Below are 16,252 nucleotides of genomic sequence, written 5' to 3'. Positions count from 1 at the left end.
GAGCTTCAGCCGATCATTGGTTTGAAGACAGTTCTCGGCCAGCCCCTTTCTCCTACACCCCTCCACTGACGCCCCTCGCTGGCCACTTACTGATACTGCAAGGTCACAGCCAGTTACACAAAAATGAAAATTTGCCCATAGATTACTCAACTCAACTCTACTCAAATTTATTTCTAAAGCAATTTCAAAAACCACAATGGGCACCAAAGTGCTGTACATGAAAAAAAAATAAAAAATACATACAATCCAAATACTTTAGATCTGACAACACATTACTAAAAGCCATAGAAAATAAATACGTTTTTAACATCCTCTAAAATTACCCTAGATTAGGAGATTGTTTTAAGGACAGCGGAAGCTCATGGCAAAAGCTCTATCTCCTTTACATTTCAAGCCCGATCGAGGAACTGTCAGACACAGTTGATCCTTGGAGCGAAGATCTCAAAGGGTGATGTAGACTAATCAAATCAGAAACATACCCTGGTGCCAAGAGTAAACAGCACTTTATACTGGATTCTGTATCGAATCGGTAACCAATGCAATGAAACCAATACAGGGGCAATGTGGTCTCTTTTTTTGGTACCAGTTGAAAGCCTAGCAGCTGAGTTCTGAGCCAGCTGCACGTGAGAGAGGCATCCTAGATGTATATGACTTCCTTCTTTCAGATGAATCCAGTTCGAATTATATTCATAATTGACTTGGATCTTTCAAGCTGTTTGATGGCACTCAGATGGTGTTGCAGTGCATCAGTCCAAAAGAAGTTAAATACAAAACACCCATCCATTAAAAAGAAAGTGTCTCACACGGTTCCTGGGGGCGAACAAAGGTTAGATAGATTAAATTGATTATTGCGAAGCACAACCAATACAATGTTCTGCCGCAAAACACATGCTGCTAGTGGGGCAAAAGTTCCATAATGTACATTGGCAATAATTTATATATTGTAATTTCTGTAATCTAATACATGTTTAAGAAAAGTAAAACTTTTCATTAGAATTAATTGGCAAACTTTATTGCAGTTATTTTTTCATATAACAAATATTTGAAGCTTCACCCTTTCAAAAAAAGAAACTATCCTGTTATGATGGTTTTAACTTTGATAGCTACATAAATATAGTATACAATATTGCTAATGTTTTCCATGTTAATGTGCAAAGGTATTTACATGGTACTTCAAAGAATATTGTACTAGTAACCCCCCCCCCCCCCCAAAAAAAAAAAAAAAACTTATGGTAGGTAATCAAATGCAATGGTTGCATGACTTCCTAAACTTTACCATCAGTTAGGCACAAGCTGATTATAAAGAAACATTACATTTAAAAAGTTGCATCTGACTGGACTCAGGAAAGCAAACCATTGCCTTGCATACCAAGCATGTTTTACTAAAATACTACCAACAGAAGTAGAGATCGATGTAATAGAGTATCCCCAGTGCTGGCACAAGTAGACTATCCCCTTTTCCATCATGCCATGATTGCTTTTTTATGTTGTCAATTGTAACTGACTTGTAGGCTTGCCCATTTGTGACAAGGCAGTGAAATGCCAATACCTCTTGACTCTTTATTCTCTCATAGGGAGCAGAGAAGAGCAACTGTTGGTTACCAGTGGCAACCACAGACCTGCCAGCGTGCCAGTGAATCTGTTGCCAGAGTAAAACAGAGTATGAATGGTCGTTTTTATGAGATGGTAAGTGGGTGGATATGGAGTGTGCATGGTAGAGGACCATGTTTCATTGAGTAAAATGATGGCACAAAGCGCAAAATGCTTTAAATGGCACTAAAATACACTACTTATAATGTAGGGCTATGTCAGGCTAAACTGTAACATTTTTAAAAGGCATTAAGACTCAGGCCTTTTTCAACAACATTTCTTAGTGTGGACATAAAGTCAATTATATATTAATCTTTTCACAAAAATATACCATAGGGAAAACAAACACTCATGACCCTCTGTTGAGTGTGTCTGTGTGTGTGTTCAGCACTACTGGAGCAGTACAAATAGCAGTTTTGTACACAGATATCAAATGCACATACTCAGATATACCATGGCTTCGATTCTCTTGCTCTTTACTGCTAGCTTGGCCTATTTCAGTAAGAACCTGGCAATCTGCCTGCCAGTCCTTCTCTACAATTACTGTACTCAAAGTCTCTTTGATTCAAAAGCATCCGCTAGAACAGCAAATACTCTGCTTTAGAGTGTGAACACCATGACTTTCCGTGCAAGGTGACTCTCTACATTATTTAGTCTAGAGAGCTTGCAAGAGACTCTTAATACAACAGCAGATATCTAAAAAAATCCTGAAACCTGAAGATGTAATGCAAGATGTTGTACTTTTTATTTGGCTGGTTTGGTATTCCTTGTTCCATACCAAGGCAGTTTCCCATGTTTTACAGCATTGAGGGTTTAGAAATTAATCTAGTTTGACCTTGAAAAGAATGTGAAAAAGGAACGTTTAAAACACATTCTGAAAATTACTGAAATATTACAGTAGATGCATACAGGCAGTAGGAGCTGAATGAATTCAGACTGAGCAATATTTTTATGTAACACCTATAAGTACATTACATAACATTTATATAAAACATATATTTTTCATAGTAGAAAAAGTCATAGGAAATATAAGAGACTTTGTTTGAACCATGAACATTAAAAACATATTTTTTATGTATTTATTAGCTCTCCGTGGGTTTTTTATTTTTATTACTAATGACATTAGTGTATAAGTGCTCAATAATGCCACCTAGAGGACGGTGATAGATAACAGTGCGGATCTTTAGTAGTTTACAATATTTGGCTATAAATCGGTGAGACTGTTTCTATGTTTGTATAGAGCTGTGCATGAAATCTATTGGCCGTTTGCCTGTTTTTCCTTTGGACTTCTTTGGTGGACTATTTACCACACCTCATGTGTCATTTCTTCCCACAGTACACAGATATAGATGTGTTCAGACAGGAAGTCTTGTGTATATGTAATTGATGTTGATGCAAAGGCCTGCAAGAAATAATGGCCAGCCAGAACACTCTTGATGATTTCCCCTCTTGTTGATTGTTGTTGTTTTTTTTCCCTGCTCAAATAATCAAATTTGTTGTTCAGGAATTCATCAACTTGATAATTATCAAGCTAAACACAATCTAAAATGCAGCAAAGCTATTTAAACATGCAACATGTCTATGTCTTTCTTTACTATGTTATTAGTTTATTTATTTGAATCTGATTGTATTTTTTTATTTGTTAATTTAATTTAAGTGCATCTTAATCTTAATTTGTACTACCTTATATATGTAAGTATAAACACACACACACACACACACACACACACACACACACACACACACACATAAGACTTAAATATGAACTCCAGTTTAGTTTAATTAAACTTGCCATATTTTCATTCAGTGTCAATGATTAAGCAAAATCTTTAACACTATTTGCAGCAGGGATTTATATTCCCACACTGCTGTTATGCAGCATTTATTTGACCTAAAAAAAAGGCTGCCAAGGAATAACCTGCACTTCCTTGAGTAATTGTGTGTGTACTTGGTGTTGTGAGAAAGAACTACATAATTTCATCCCCATTGACCTCAGGGAGTCCATGCCTGGATTATGCTCTAGCATCATGAGAAGATGACTCATTCGTAACACATTACATTGCAGAGGTGCACATTACATTAAGACATGCCAAAACCCCTCACCCAACATGCACACATACATACAATAGCCTTGCATATGCTCGCTATTATTTCTTGAATAACTACAACAATGTGCTTCCTTCCGAAAACTCAACACACACACAGACTATTCAGCAGGATGTCCGCCCGCCCGCCCGCCCGCCTCCCACCCACACTACATCACACACACCCATATATGCATGTAAATTGTTGTAAATCAGTAGGAGGTGTGTGTGGGTGAGAAATGAAGCATGAAGCAGACTGCAGGAGCCACGGAGCTGCTTTGGGCAGAATAATCACTGGACTGCATGAAAATCTTAATGGCAGTTCTGAATGGTATATTGCCAGTGAACATGCACACTAATTCACACCACTCAATTCGAAAGAAAATCAGCATTTGGTGTTTTTAGTTTGTAAATAATCTGTATGCATTAATACCCAATATTTGCATTATATAGACATTTCATTAGCTAGCATGCTATTTTCCCAATGCAGGTAGTATACAGTACTAGTTTGCAACATGTGTTATAAAGGTTAGGTTCAAACCTTGAAAATTTATGAGCAATCACCATTGTGTTCATGAGCATTCTTTGTGTACTGAGGCACTCCTCAGACCGCTTCAGAGTTACTGTTCTTATAATAAAGAAAAGTGTAGTCAGATTACATATTAGTACAGAATGCATGTAGCAACCAGGATACACTCATGCAGGCAGCATAAAATATGTAATTATATATAATATAGTTTTGCATGTGTCTACAATTAGAATAGAGTACCAGTGGGCCTATATTGCACACTGAAAAATAGTGAAGAATTATGTGCTACATGATTTTACTATAACATTATTTCATTTCAGTGAGCACTACCTAGTTATCATTTCTAAAATAAATGTGACTATTTTTCATTTTTAATCCAATTTTGTGCGAAAACGTTGTTGACAATCCAATTAAACAATGAATTAAGGGTTGGGTTATTTCCAAAAATGAAGTATCTGCATTTGAACTTCGATACATTTCGCAATCAGATTAGTTAACCTAATGCTTCTCTCAAATTGACCAGAAAAAAAGCAATCATTTTACAGAAACAAAAATATGTCCTCTCCCTTCCCAAGAAGGGAAAGTTCTTGTGCATGCTTAATGCTCCTCAATCAAGATGTAAAGGTTTTAAGGGATTTGTCAACTAATGTACAGTTTATATTTAATAGGAGATAAAAAAAAATTAAGTTAGCTCTTACTAGAAGTGTGTTATGTATTATGCTGCATGAGAAATATGCAGCATAACAACAAATAGTAAAACAGTTTTAGTGGTAAAAAAAAAAACACATAAAATATGATAAACAAGCAAAAACAGAAAAGAAGACACTGCTCACAAGAGCACAGTCTAATGAAAATATATAAATGGCATATATCAATGGCACAATTTTTTTTCTTTTTTAATGTGTTATTTATACACAAAAACTGACTTTGGTGTGCAATACTTGCATATTATATGCATGTGTTTGACGTGCATATACTATGCATATTGCATACATATAAAACTCCTAAACCTAACAATTGCGTATCATATGCACACCAAAGTCCATTTTTGTGAATAAATAGTTTGCCAAATAGAAACAGAAAGCCGAAAATCATGCCATTGAAACACACATTAATGAGTTATATTATGTTATTTTGAGTTCATTCATCACTGAAACTGCATACCTTTATTCAAACATGTAATGCCATTGTAAATATGTCAGCGAGAGGCAGAAAAATTTATGAGTCTCCTAGATACAGAATATCCTCCAAAATTTTGTCTTGTGCATTAAACATATTTTGCATGCAAAACACACCATACAGTTGCTTTCAAATCTTATTCAAAACCAGGCAAAGTACCTTTCAACCCATTTAAATCCATTAATGTAGATTAAATTGAAAAGCACAGTTTCTCTAAGAGTGGAGAATGTGCTTGATTTGTTGCAGGTATGAATTTCCTGTGCCATCACGAAGTTCATCAGTGACCTCACTCCGTCTTTCTTCCAGATGTGAATTAATTTGCTTGCTTCTGCGTTGCATAATTAGTATTTTCATTGCAGCAATCTTGAGAAAATTATCCAGAAAACACTAATTATGAAAAACACAAATTGGATCAGGTCTTGTTAGAAGTCAACATCTAAATATAAGCGTGTATCAATAACGTTGTTTACTTTATAGAAACGGACTCATAAAGCAAAAGGCATTAATGCAAATATATTTGAATCTGTAAATAGTATAGATGTTGTATACTAAAGAATGGTTCTTTTATACATAAGAAAAGGTGTGGAATTCTGGATAATCTGAGATTATCTGGATTTAGATTTGGCAAGTATAGTGGCAAAACAGTGATTCTCATTTCTCATTTCACAAGAACCGGATGTGCTCAGACATGCAAAAGATTGAAAGGTATTTGGCTATTTCCTTGCATGCTAAGAGGGAGGAAGAAAACCTCAGGGTCTCAGGTCTACATTTATGCCTCAATTAAACAGATCTGAGAACCAATACACAGTTTGAAAATATGCCAAGGGTCCACTTCTAATAAATGAGGTACTAAATAAATGTTTAATTAAATTAAAACATTATATCAGCCAAATTCTTTCTCTGAAAAAATTAAGTGTATCTCTATAGCACTTTTCGTTTCAAAGCATCTTAGCAGAAAATCATGATGTTGATCTTAATGCCTTTTTTTTGCATTTAACAGATTAAAGCTAGGCGATATTTACATTTTGCAACCAAATAAAAAAGTAGACAGTTAAGGTCTGCTAGTATATCACTTTACGTTAGTGTACTGTATGTTTGCTATTAAAGCTGGATATAACGTATATACAATTAAATATATAGCTCTGGGCGACAATACATCCATTTTTGCGAATATATAAAGGTGACAGCGAAATGCAACCTTTTTGAACACTGTGTTGGTCACGAATCTTTAGTAGAGTCCGGCTGAGAACAAAGGATTTTGAATAATATAATTCACGTCAGGTCATCTCTGAGTATAGTCAGTGTCGCCATAACTCAGTAAAACTATTATCAAAGAGTTCAAGAGCTTCAAGGATACATTTCATAAGGCCACTCAATGCCTGCCCGCATCTATCCGCTACAATAGAATGCAAATCAAATCATACACTTGCTTTGCTTTTGAAGCAGCTGCTCTTTTATCATCTACTCCATATCCGTTCTGAATCCTATGGTTTCTGTGATGTTGCCTTATTGCACAAGCATCTAAAACTACAAAGAGAGACGCACTTTGTCTACAATATGTTGGATCTGTATGGGAGGAATGAATTACAGAGCTCAGTGAAGCCAAGATTGCATGGTGATTTTGAGACCTGTTTTATCAGGTGCCGGTTGCATAAAAGGTTAAGACTAGTCTTAAAAGTTAGTCTTTTTTCCTTTAGCTAAAGAATTTTCCTTTAGCTAAAGAATTTTAGCTAATTCTTTTCTTTAAGACTGGTCATATATATATATGTATATTCAGTTACATAAAAGCATAGTCTAAGTTGAATGCAAAAATAAGACTGATTACCCTTTGGCTATAACTGCTAGCTGGTCAAACTTGTATTTAAAACACTGACTTAACATAGAGTTTATGCAACTGGCCCCAGGGTTGAACAGATAATGTTTTTTTTTTTTTTTTTTTACTTATTTGCATATACAGACATCACCTAAACACTGCATCAATCACACATATAGGAGGCGCTAGATTAAAGTACAATGCACTGCTGGAAAAAAAAAATGTCTCTCATAATCCCAAAACATAAATCCTATTTTAAACTAGACCAGGCTGGGAGACCAGATAAAACCAGCAGACCATTATATATATATATATATATATATATATATATATATATATATATATATATATAATTTGTTAATATTTATAATTATATGTCGATACAAGCATCAAGTGCACTTGCTTTTTTCATTTGCTTAGAATGCAAATGAAGGTGATTTAGTCAAAAGTCTTGGAATGTTTTTCCTTTCACAATGGCCTAACTGCAAACTATGTTAATTCATTACATAGCCTACCATTTCTCCCAGCTAAGTTGTAGGCCTACATTTTTCTAGACTACTTAAAATTCCTCTGTTGGTCAACAAGAAATAGCCTAATAATGGAACATAACAATGTAAATAATAACATTATGTTAAATTATTGTTTCTTGTTGACCAGCATTAATTCACGATTGTTGTATGTTCAATAATTTCTAAGAAAATATCCAGTTGTAACAGTGAAATACATGTAGCCTACACTACAATTTATGGGGAGAAATGGGATCTAATGGGTTAAAATAGTTTCCCACACTTTACTAACACCAGAAAGATGACTGAGACGAACGAAGACCATAAAGAGTTAACTAAGTTGTTCAAAACACTTTAAATGTGCTGGGTGGGAGTCAGCAAACAGAGAAAACTGATTTGGTCTCTGGACACTGAAATGCCTCTGAACAAGTTTGATGAACCCCTCCCAGCAAACCGAGACAGGCGCAGTGCGCGCGAACACTAGCGCCGCACACCATTGGCTGAGAGCTCGGCTTTACCTGGAGGAAGGTGTGCCAAGCAGACAAGGATGAACTTTTCTTTACTCTGATCCACTTCAGGGATTTGAATTCATGCTCCTAAGATCATGGAGCCCGTAACGTCCTGGAGCAACGAGAGAGTCGCCGAGTGGCTCAAAGGTAACAGGCTGTGTTTATGTTTGTGTGTCAGTGATTTTTGCGACCGACAGGTGACTATATGTCAGTCGCTAGAGAGATACAGCAGAATTAAACAGGAACACCACAAATCCCTAAGGAAAGGGAAGGTGTAGTGGAATGAGGAAGCGCTTTTAGTTTGTTGATAAACTCTCGCGCGAAATTGACTCACAGCTGGTGAATACAAAAGCGATTTAACTTAACAAACTGCATTCTATTGATATGTCTTGCCTCATATGCAGAGCGATAAAATATGCTGCTGTCATTCACTGCGCGAGTCTAGACTGGCCCACATCGCTCGCTATATGCGCATGTCTCTGTTTCTCTCGCTCATATCTGATGATCCATGTTTGGTGGTTTGATTTTAACACTCGTCCAGTGTTATTTGTTTTATAGACCTACTTTACAATAGTGTTTGTGTCGCTTTGTAGGCTATTTAAACTGTAGTTACATTAGTACTGTAGTATTGCATAATAATACTAGTTGGTATTTTGTGTGTTGCTTTTGAATTATGTATAAGCCTATGTTTTACAGTACTTTTGTATTGATATACAATATAACTATAATGTTATATAACTATAATGATGTTTAATATTTATTCTGTATAGTACTTCTGTTATTTTCAAACTTTATATTATATTTATGTTTTTACTTTATATTTCTATTATGTTATCATCTTTACAGTGGCTTGATACGGCAAAGTAGGAGAATAGTTGTCTTTTTAGTCCGGTGAATATTTATCTTTTGATTTGTCTACTAAAAGCCTTGACTACTGAAAGTTTTGAATGATATTGCCCCCAAAAAGATATAGTTCATTGAACACATGATGTTATGAAAATGTTGTCAACAGTGGGGCATGTTGATACACTTCATCATGCCATTAAACAGGAGTTTCAGCAAATTTTAAATGGTTTTGAAATACAAAACAATTAAACTGCATGTTTAATACTACTGTATATACACTATTGAAAAAATATTGTCATTTAAGTTAATTTTGTAATTCAGCAGTTTCACACAGTTGGACAAAACAAAGGAATTCCACAGTTCTATCATAATATCAAAGCATAAAATCACATTTTTGTTATAAAATAAATTTTATTCCACTATTAACAGTAGAGTTTTCCCTCAGTAAAGTCCTAATTTGCTGCATAAGATATGGAAGATATATGGTTTACATATGTTAATGTAGAATAATGGATTAATATAAATACTAGAAACTAATAAGTAGCCTATATATAGTAAAATGCATGTTAATAAGCAGCTAATTAATAGTGAACAGTGTTCCAAAAACAAATATTAACTTGAATTTTCCTAGCCTTTGTGTTAGTTATTTCTAACACTTTATATAAAAGCATAATGAACTCATAATGAAAATATTAGAATGTGCACTTTATGAATGTAGACTAATTATGTTTGTATTTTTGCTATGATACTGTTAAAGCCTTGAACCTACTGTATTAGAAATAGCATAGAGCCCCTTATCTCACTTGTTTGTTTGTCTAAGTGTTTGTACAATGTTGTCTTGTGATCATTTAGGTTCTCAGTGTATGAGACCTCTAAAGACTTAATAAAAACATCAAAGCAAAATGTGGTAAAAAAGCTTTTATATTCCCTGCAATTAATTTATATGGTTTAATTAAACCAACTAAAAAGATTGTGCATGTCTTATGAATCTAGAATAGAAAAAAAGTCTCCGAAAGTTGTGGATAGTTGCGTAAAAATCTTACACAAAGGAATTTTCTTCAGGGCACGAAATCTTTGTGTTTTATCAGCTCAGAGAAATAAGCTTAAATCCTCAGTGTTCACTGCTTGAGTGACACACTATACAGTAGTTTACAGTAAGTATGTGCTGACGAGATCCATCTAGCACCTTCAACTGTATTTTTTACCTTGTTCATACCAAAATCAACAACAGAAACATGTCACATAGAGGTTCTGAAGTTCTTTCCTAAAGTAAACACACAGCAGGTATGTGTTTTAACATGACTTTCAACAACAGCTGGCAGCACAACTTCAGTGTGCATGACCCAGATGGCTCCTGGGCACCTTTTTCATGCTGGGCCACTCATTTCCTTCCATTATAATGGATCTTTTTTTGTGTATGTGTGGATTGATCAGTGTTGTATTTCAGATCCTCATATAGCTGTTTCCTTTCATTCATTATGTGTTGGTGTCTCTCTCCTCATTCTAACCACCTACTGACATAATTTTTTCTTTCTGTATTTTACTTGGGTCAAAGATAATTATATATTTTTTTTTAAATGCACCACAACTGTTTTGTGCTTTAATATATTGTAAAATATAAGTTATTCCTGTGTTGGCAAAGCTGAATTTTCAGTAGCCATTATAGTCTTCAGGGTCATATAAATTATTATAATATGTTGAATTTGTGTACAAAAACTTTCTTATTTTTATAGTATAAAAAACATCTGTGGTGCTTATTATGTTTATAATATGTGTATAATAACTATACAATTAATTTATTAATATATATTAATAAAATATATTATGAATATAAAGTTTAAAAGAGCAGTATTATTAAGTTTTTAATGGTAGTGTGTATATATATTAATATTGATATTATCATCATAATATTTTTGTAATAATATTTATATTATGACATTTTCCATTATTTTCCATTAACATCTGGTATTTCGATGAACTTTAATTCTGATGGTAATTCAAACTGTTCATGAACATCACAATTTCTCTGTGCTGTTTACTCTTATTTAACTTTGTGTCATATATCTGTGCATTTTTCAGGTCTGGATGCTCCTCTACAGCAGTACTCGTTCTCCGCAATGGCATCTCTCTGGCTCAGATCTGCTGAATCTTTCCTCTACCAGACTGGAGAAACTTGGAGTGCATAAAATCAGACATCAGGAGCTTATACTAGAGGCTGTGGAAAAACTCTGTGCTTTGGTAGGACCCTTGAGTTTGTAATGTGTGTGTGTGTGTGTATGTGTTTGTGCCTTAATCTTTGAGAGGACAATTATATAAAATGCTCCCAAGTAGAATAAATAATTCCAAGTAATACCAAGGGGCGTGCTCAGTGCTAAGTTTAGCCTATTTATTATTACCATCTATTTAAATCAACACTTCTGAATGGAGTGTTATAAAGAGGATAAGGTTTGTATTTGAGTGTGTGATTTGTGAATTCGGGGGTGTATTTGTATGTTAATAATCTTTCTGTTATTTCATAACCTGATATTAAGTATATCTGTATGAGTTTTTGTTAGTGCCTGTCTGCTACCCGTATTAGAGCCTCTGTTATAGAGGTGAGGAATGCTGTAAGACTTAAATCATTATTTACAGCCTAATAGCATTAGTCTGTGACTGTACTGCTCTGTATACCATCTCTCTCTGTCTGTGAGTTTTATTACATCTGTGAGAGTTGCTCACCCTGCTGACTTAAGCTTTATTCCCAGAGGCCTGTAACACTAACAAAACTCCAGATAAATCTCAGGGAACATTCTTCCACAAGTGTCTGACATATTTTTTGAAACCGTTTCCACTTCCATGCTTGTCTTCAGTCATCTTAGCTGTATAATATCATAGAGTTATAGTGTGCATTTATGTGCGGTTTAAAGAAATAAACAGTACAGTCATTTCACTTCATTTTCAGCTCATAAATGTGTTGATTGTTGGCTGGTAGACTGAAGCTTCCCCTGAGCTGACAGTGGATGTGCTCCATGTGCTGTAAATGTTTTGCCCGCTGGGAGGATTAATGTGGACCTGTTGGTGCCAGGACTCCCTGTGTGTTTCGTAACAGCACATTCAGGCTTAACTGCTCCTGCTTTACTAGAGAGAATACCTTTTTATTTTATTTTTTTAGCAAACCTAAAACTTTCAAGGCATGGACCAAAGGCAGATCAGGATTTGGTGGGTTATGAGGACAGTAGTTATGCTGAGGTTGAAAGTATGTTTGTAGGATAGGAAAAAATGCCATGACATTTCAGAGTAGGATGAAAGGTAAGTGTAAAAGGGAGGTATAAATATTGCACATTTATCTTTTAAATGTAGGTTATTTGTCTTTTAAGTTATTTAGGACACAGAAGTCATCATAGTTGGGTAAACGTTTTCTGTAATTGTTACCAACAGCTAAATAAATAAACAAAATTCCGCCATAGCAGCAGCATTTCTATGACTTTCAAAAGAGGAAAAAATATCAAGAGATTGATTATGTCAGTCGAAAGAGAAAAAAAGAATATTTCTGTAATTTAATGCCAAGATAGTATAAAACAAAGTATAGTGTTATAAATGTACATGCAGTAAAAAAAGAAATATATATAAAAAAATAAAATATATATAATAATATATATATATATATATATATATATATATATATATATATATATATATATATATATATATATATATATATAAAAACTAGATGCAATGTTAATAGCTGTGGAAATTTTTAGAGTGCCTTGTAAAATTAAAAGTAGATCAACTTTTAAATACACATTTCTGGCACCTAACATTGTTTCTTGTGTTTGCATAGACATACAGTGTTGGGGGTGACAATCTGCGCAGTTTGACAGAGAAACTGCGTGCAGTGGCTCACACTCTGCAGATGAGCATACAGGGGCGCTGGCGTGTCAATACCAGTGATGGACAGAGCGCCACCGAGCTGTCACAACAGGTCCTGCAGGCGTTGGTGGACGTGATCACAGCATCCAATGGACTTGTGTCTTTGCTCAATAGGTGAGAATCACACAGCCTGAACCACGGAGTGATGTTTACCTGTGTGTTAACATACAGACAGTGATTTTGCACATCAAGTAGTGTTGTGAAGTGTCATTCTTTCTCAGTCATATTGTGTATGTCTTTCATAATAGGTATCAATTTGCACAGCAGACTGGACACACAGCAAATGAGAAAGTTGCCACTCTGTGTAAAAATCTGGACATTACAGTGCATAAGGTGAGCCTTCTTGTAACACTGCTTTAAAGGAGATTCAGTTTAAAGATTGTCATTGTTTGCATTGTTACAGAGTATTTAAGTTGCTCTTTTCCATAAAATGTAAAAATGCAATAACTTTGTGTGAGTAATGGACTGAAATAGAAAAGGATCATGACATGAGAAATCAATTTGCCTTTTGACATATGAGAATTCTTTAGTTTATGCCATAAAAAATCCTTTCTTGAAAAATGTTTCTTGCCTCGCATCAAAAGTAAATAGAGCCCATTATAATCATTCATAATTTTTGTGCAGTACAGTACAATACAGTACACAGATGTCCGTTTAATTTGTGACATAGTCCATGCGTTTGAGCTCTAGGTTACTACAGTCAAAACGATGAAACTCTCTTCAAGAGCGCACAGTACTGAGGTTTATAACTGTTCAAAGAAAAGACTCATTAAACTAACACACAGATTTAATACACTACGTATAAATATCTCTACCCTTTGTACTAGTGACGTCTGGTTCACAAATGAATCGTTCGATTTAACCGGATCTTCTTAGTGAACCAGTTGAACCAGTTCACCAAATCGGACTGAATCATTTGAAACGGTTTGTGTCTCCTGTAAGCATTAATCAAATATCCCGGAGTAATTCATTTACTCAAACAGCACACTGACTGAACTGCTGTGACGAGAGAACTGAAGATGAGCCGCATGTGTGTTTTACTCACTTTTCTATGTGGACTCAAAGGGGTGTGCAGACTGCACACTGTGACTCTGTGTTGTTTCAAACTCATCATTCTTCACACGGGATGTGCATCAGCGCTCTGTGATGCTCTGTACTGGCACCTTTAGTATTATAATACTTATCTGCGCAATCAAAGATAATTAATAGTCTTTCTTGTTCTGTCCTATCTATCATATGTTGCTGCCTTTATTAATGTACTATACATTTAAAAGAAAGGTATTATATATTTCTATATAAATGTATATACTTGTTTTTTCATGAATGTATTTTACAACAATACAAAGAGCAATGTGTAACATTTTACCAGATTTTAGACTTATTCACTTTTATTTGTAAATAAAATCTTTCACTAGATTTTATAAAATTATTGTGCACCCGTGATTTTTCTAGAATCTAGACTACCGTTAATTATCCAGTAACCTAGTTTATAATAGTATTTATGTCATAGATTATTATTATATTTTTTTCATTCAAGTTGTCTATGTGTAGTAGATTGTGTTTAACACACAAAAGAGTGATGATCAGGTCAACACAAAAGTATAGAAATTCTACATTGATTAAAAAAAACTGTGCTCGTATCGGATCGAATCAGTTCTGAAAAAATGGTATCGTTGCATCCCGACTTCATATACATGTTCCTCTGCCAAAACTGTATCATTACAAGTGAACCTCAAGAAACATATTATTTAGAAAAATCCTTGTCATGACCCCTTTAAGTCATTTTTCAATGGAAATATCTGCCATATCTCACAGTAGACGGAACATGTTTTTATGAGTCTATAGTGATTGAAGTGATCGAGGTTAAATAGAGGTTCTGGTGATTTCTTTAATCTGTCTATGATGCCTATATTTTTTTAATTGCTTTGTTTGTTTGTTCTTCGCCTGATACAGTCACACTATAATGCTGACAAACACATGGTTTTCATTACACTTATTCACTGGACTCAAGAGGGCTAAGGCTGTCCGAGGAAGAGAGAGAGAGAGGGGGTGGGGAGAGGGTGAGAGGGCGGGGGCGGGCATTAAAAGTCAGACTATGAGAACTGAAAGACACTTTGGTTGTGTGTTATTCACCTGTGGTGAGCAGACAGGAGAGAAGGTCACATGGTATTCACATCATCAGAAGAATCATCTGGACCTGGAACATTAGGGTTTGTTTTTCTATTCATCGATAATTTTACACTTCAATAAGTTTTGATTGTTTATTTTCTGTCTGTACCATTCAACCAATAATTTGACATACTTCATTCTCTCACAAGTTTAACAGTCATCCTTTACTTGGGTGCAAACTAACACCCACAAACACATGCACACACATACTAATGATAAAACAGGATGACATACAGTGTTGTTGGAAATCAGATAGCATCTGTTTCAAGATTGGGGGCTGCGTTATCATTCGAAAGGCATCTGAACCATTTGCTTAATGTTTCTTGCAGATTTCATGTTGGCGTTAAAAGTTTCAATGGCTTTTTGGTGCTGTTTGTGTACTCATAGAGGGAAATAACAAGAAAATGGTTTGATCGTTGATTATGTGACTCAGATGTCCACTCTGAGACCAATCGCCATAGCTGAAGAGGGGAAGGAAAGTGTGGAAATGAGAAAGAAAGCTTAAGTGTTTCTGTGCATGTATGGAGAAACAATGTGCAATGTGCACACTAAGAATGCTGACACTTGATGCTATCAGCTTCTTTCTGTCGGCTGTCACACACACACACACAAAAACACAGAGTAAATCACTAGAGACTTGTTCTCTCTTTCTGTTTTGTCACCGAGTTCACTTTCCTAAAGCTGATGGCATCTTTTCCAGTTTAAAAGCATTGTTTGTATACTTCCTGTTTACGCTACAAACAGTATTGTGTGTGTATCATGAGTGCAAATGCTTTCTTGTGCAACAATCAGAAACTTTATCATGTACGAACGGCAAGAGTAAGAGAAGAGTTAATGTACAAACTGAAAAGCTGTTCTGGATCACCAATCCTTACATAATCATTCCTGCATACAATGGGGTCCAGAAGTCTAAGACCACCAGTGAAAATACTAATGTTAAACATTTCTGTTAAAAAGTTTGGTGTAAATATTTTGTTACATTAATAAGTTTTTGGTAACTTTTAAAAATGTAATGAATCCTTGCTCAAAAAAAAAAAAAGAAGTCAGAACCCTCAACTCAGTTTAGTCCAAAGATTTCTGGGAATAAAGAGTTAATTCTTCTTACATTTGAATACGTT

The 16,252-nt window shown here is 34.9% G+C and overlaps 1 pseudogene; it reads left to right on the top strand.

Annotated features, from left to right (window-relative positions):
* Positions 1-8,118: 8,118 nt before the first annotated feature.
* Positions 8,119-16,252, top strand: part of LOC113117215 (connector enhancer of kinase suppressor of ras 1-like) — a 28,948-nt pseudogene continuing 20,814 nt past the window's right edge.

This window comes from Carassius auratus, chromosome 17 (assembly GCF_003368295.1).
Source record: "Carassius auratus strain Wakin chromosome 17, ASM336829v1, whole genome shotgun sequence".
Lineage (NCBI taxonomy): Eukaryota > Metazoa > Chordata > Actinopteri > Cypriniformes > Cyprinidae > Carassius > Carassius auratus.
Note: the sequence above shows the minus strand (reverse complement) of the source record. Positions and strands in the feature narration are given on the sequence as shown.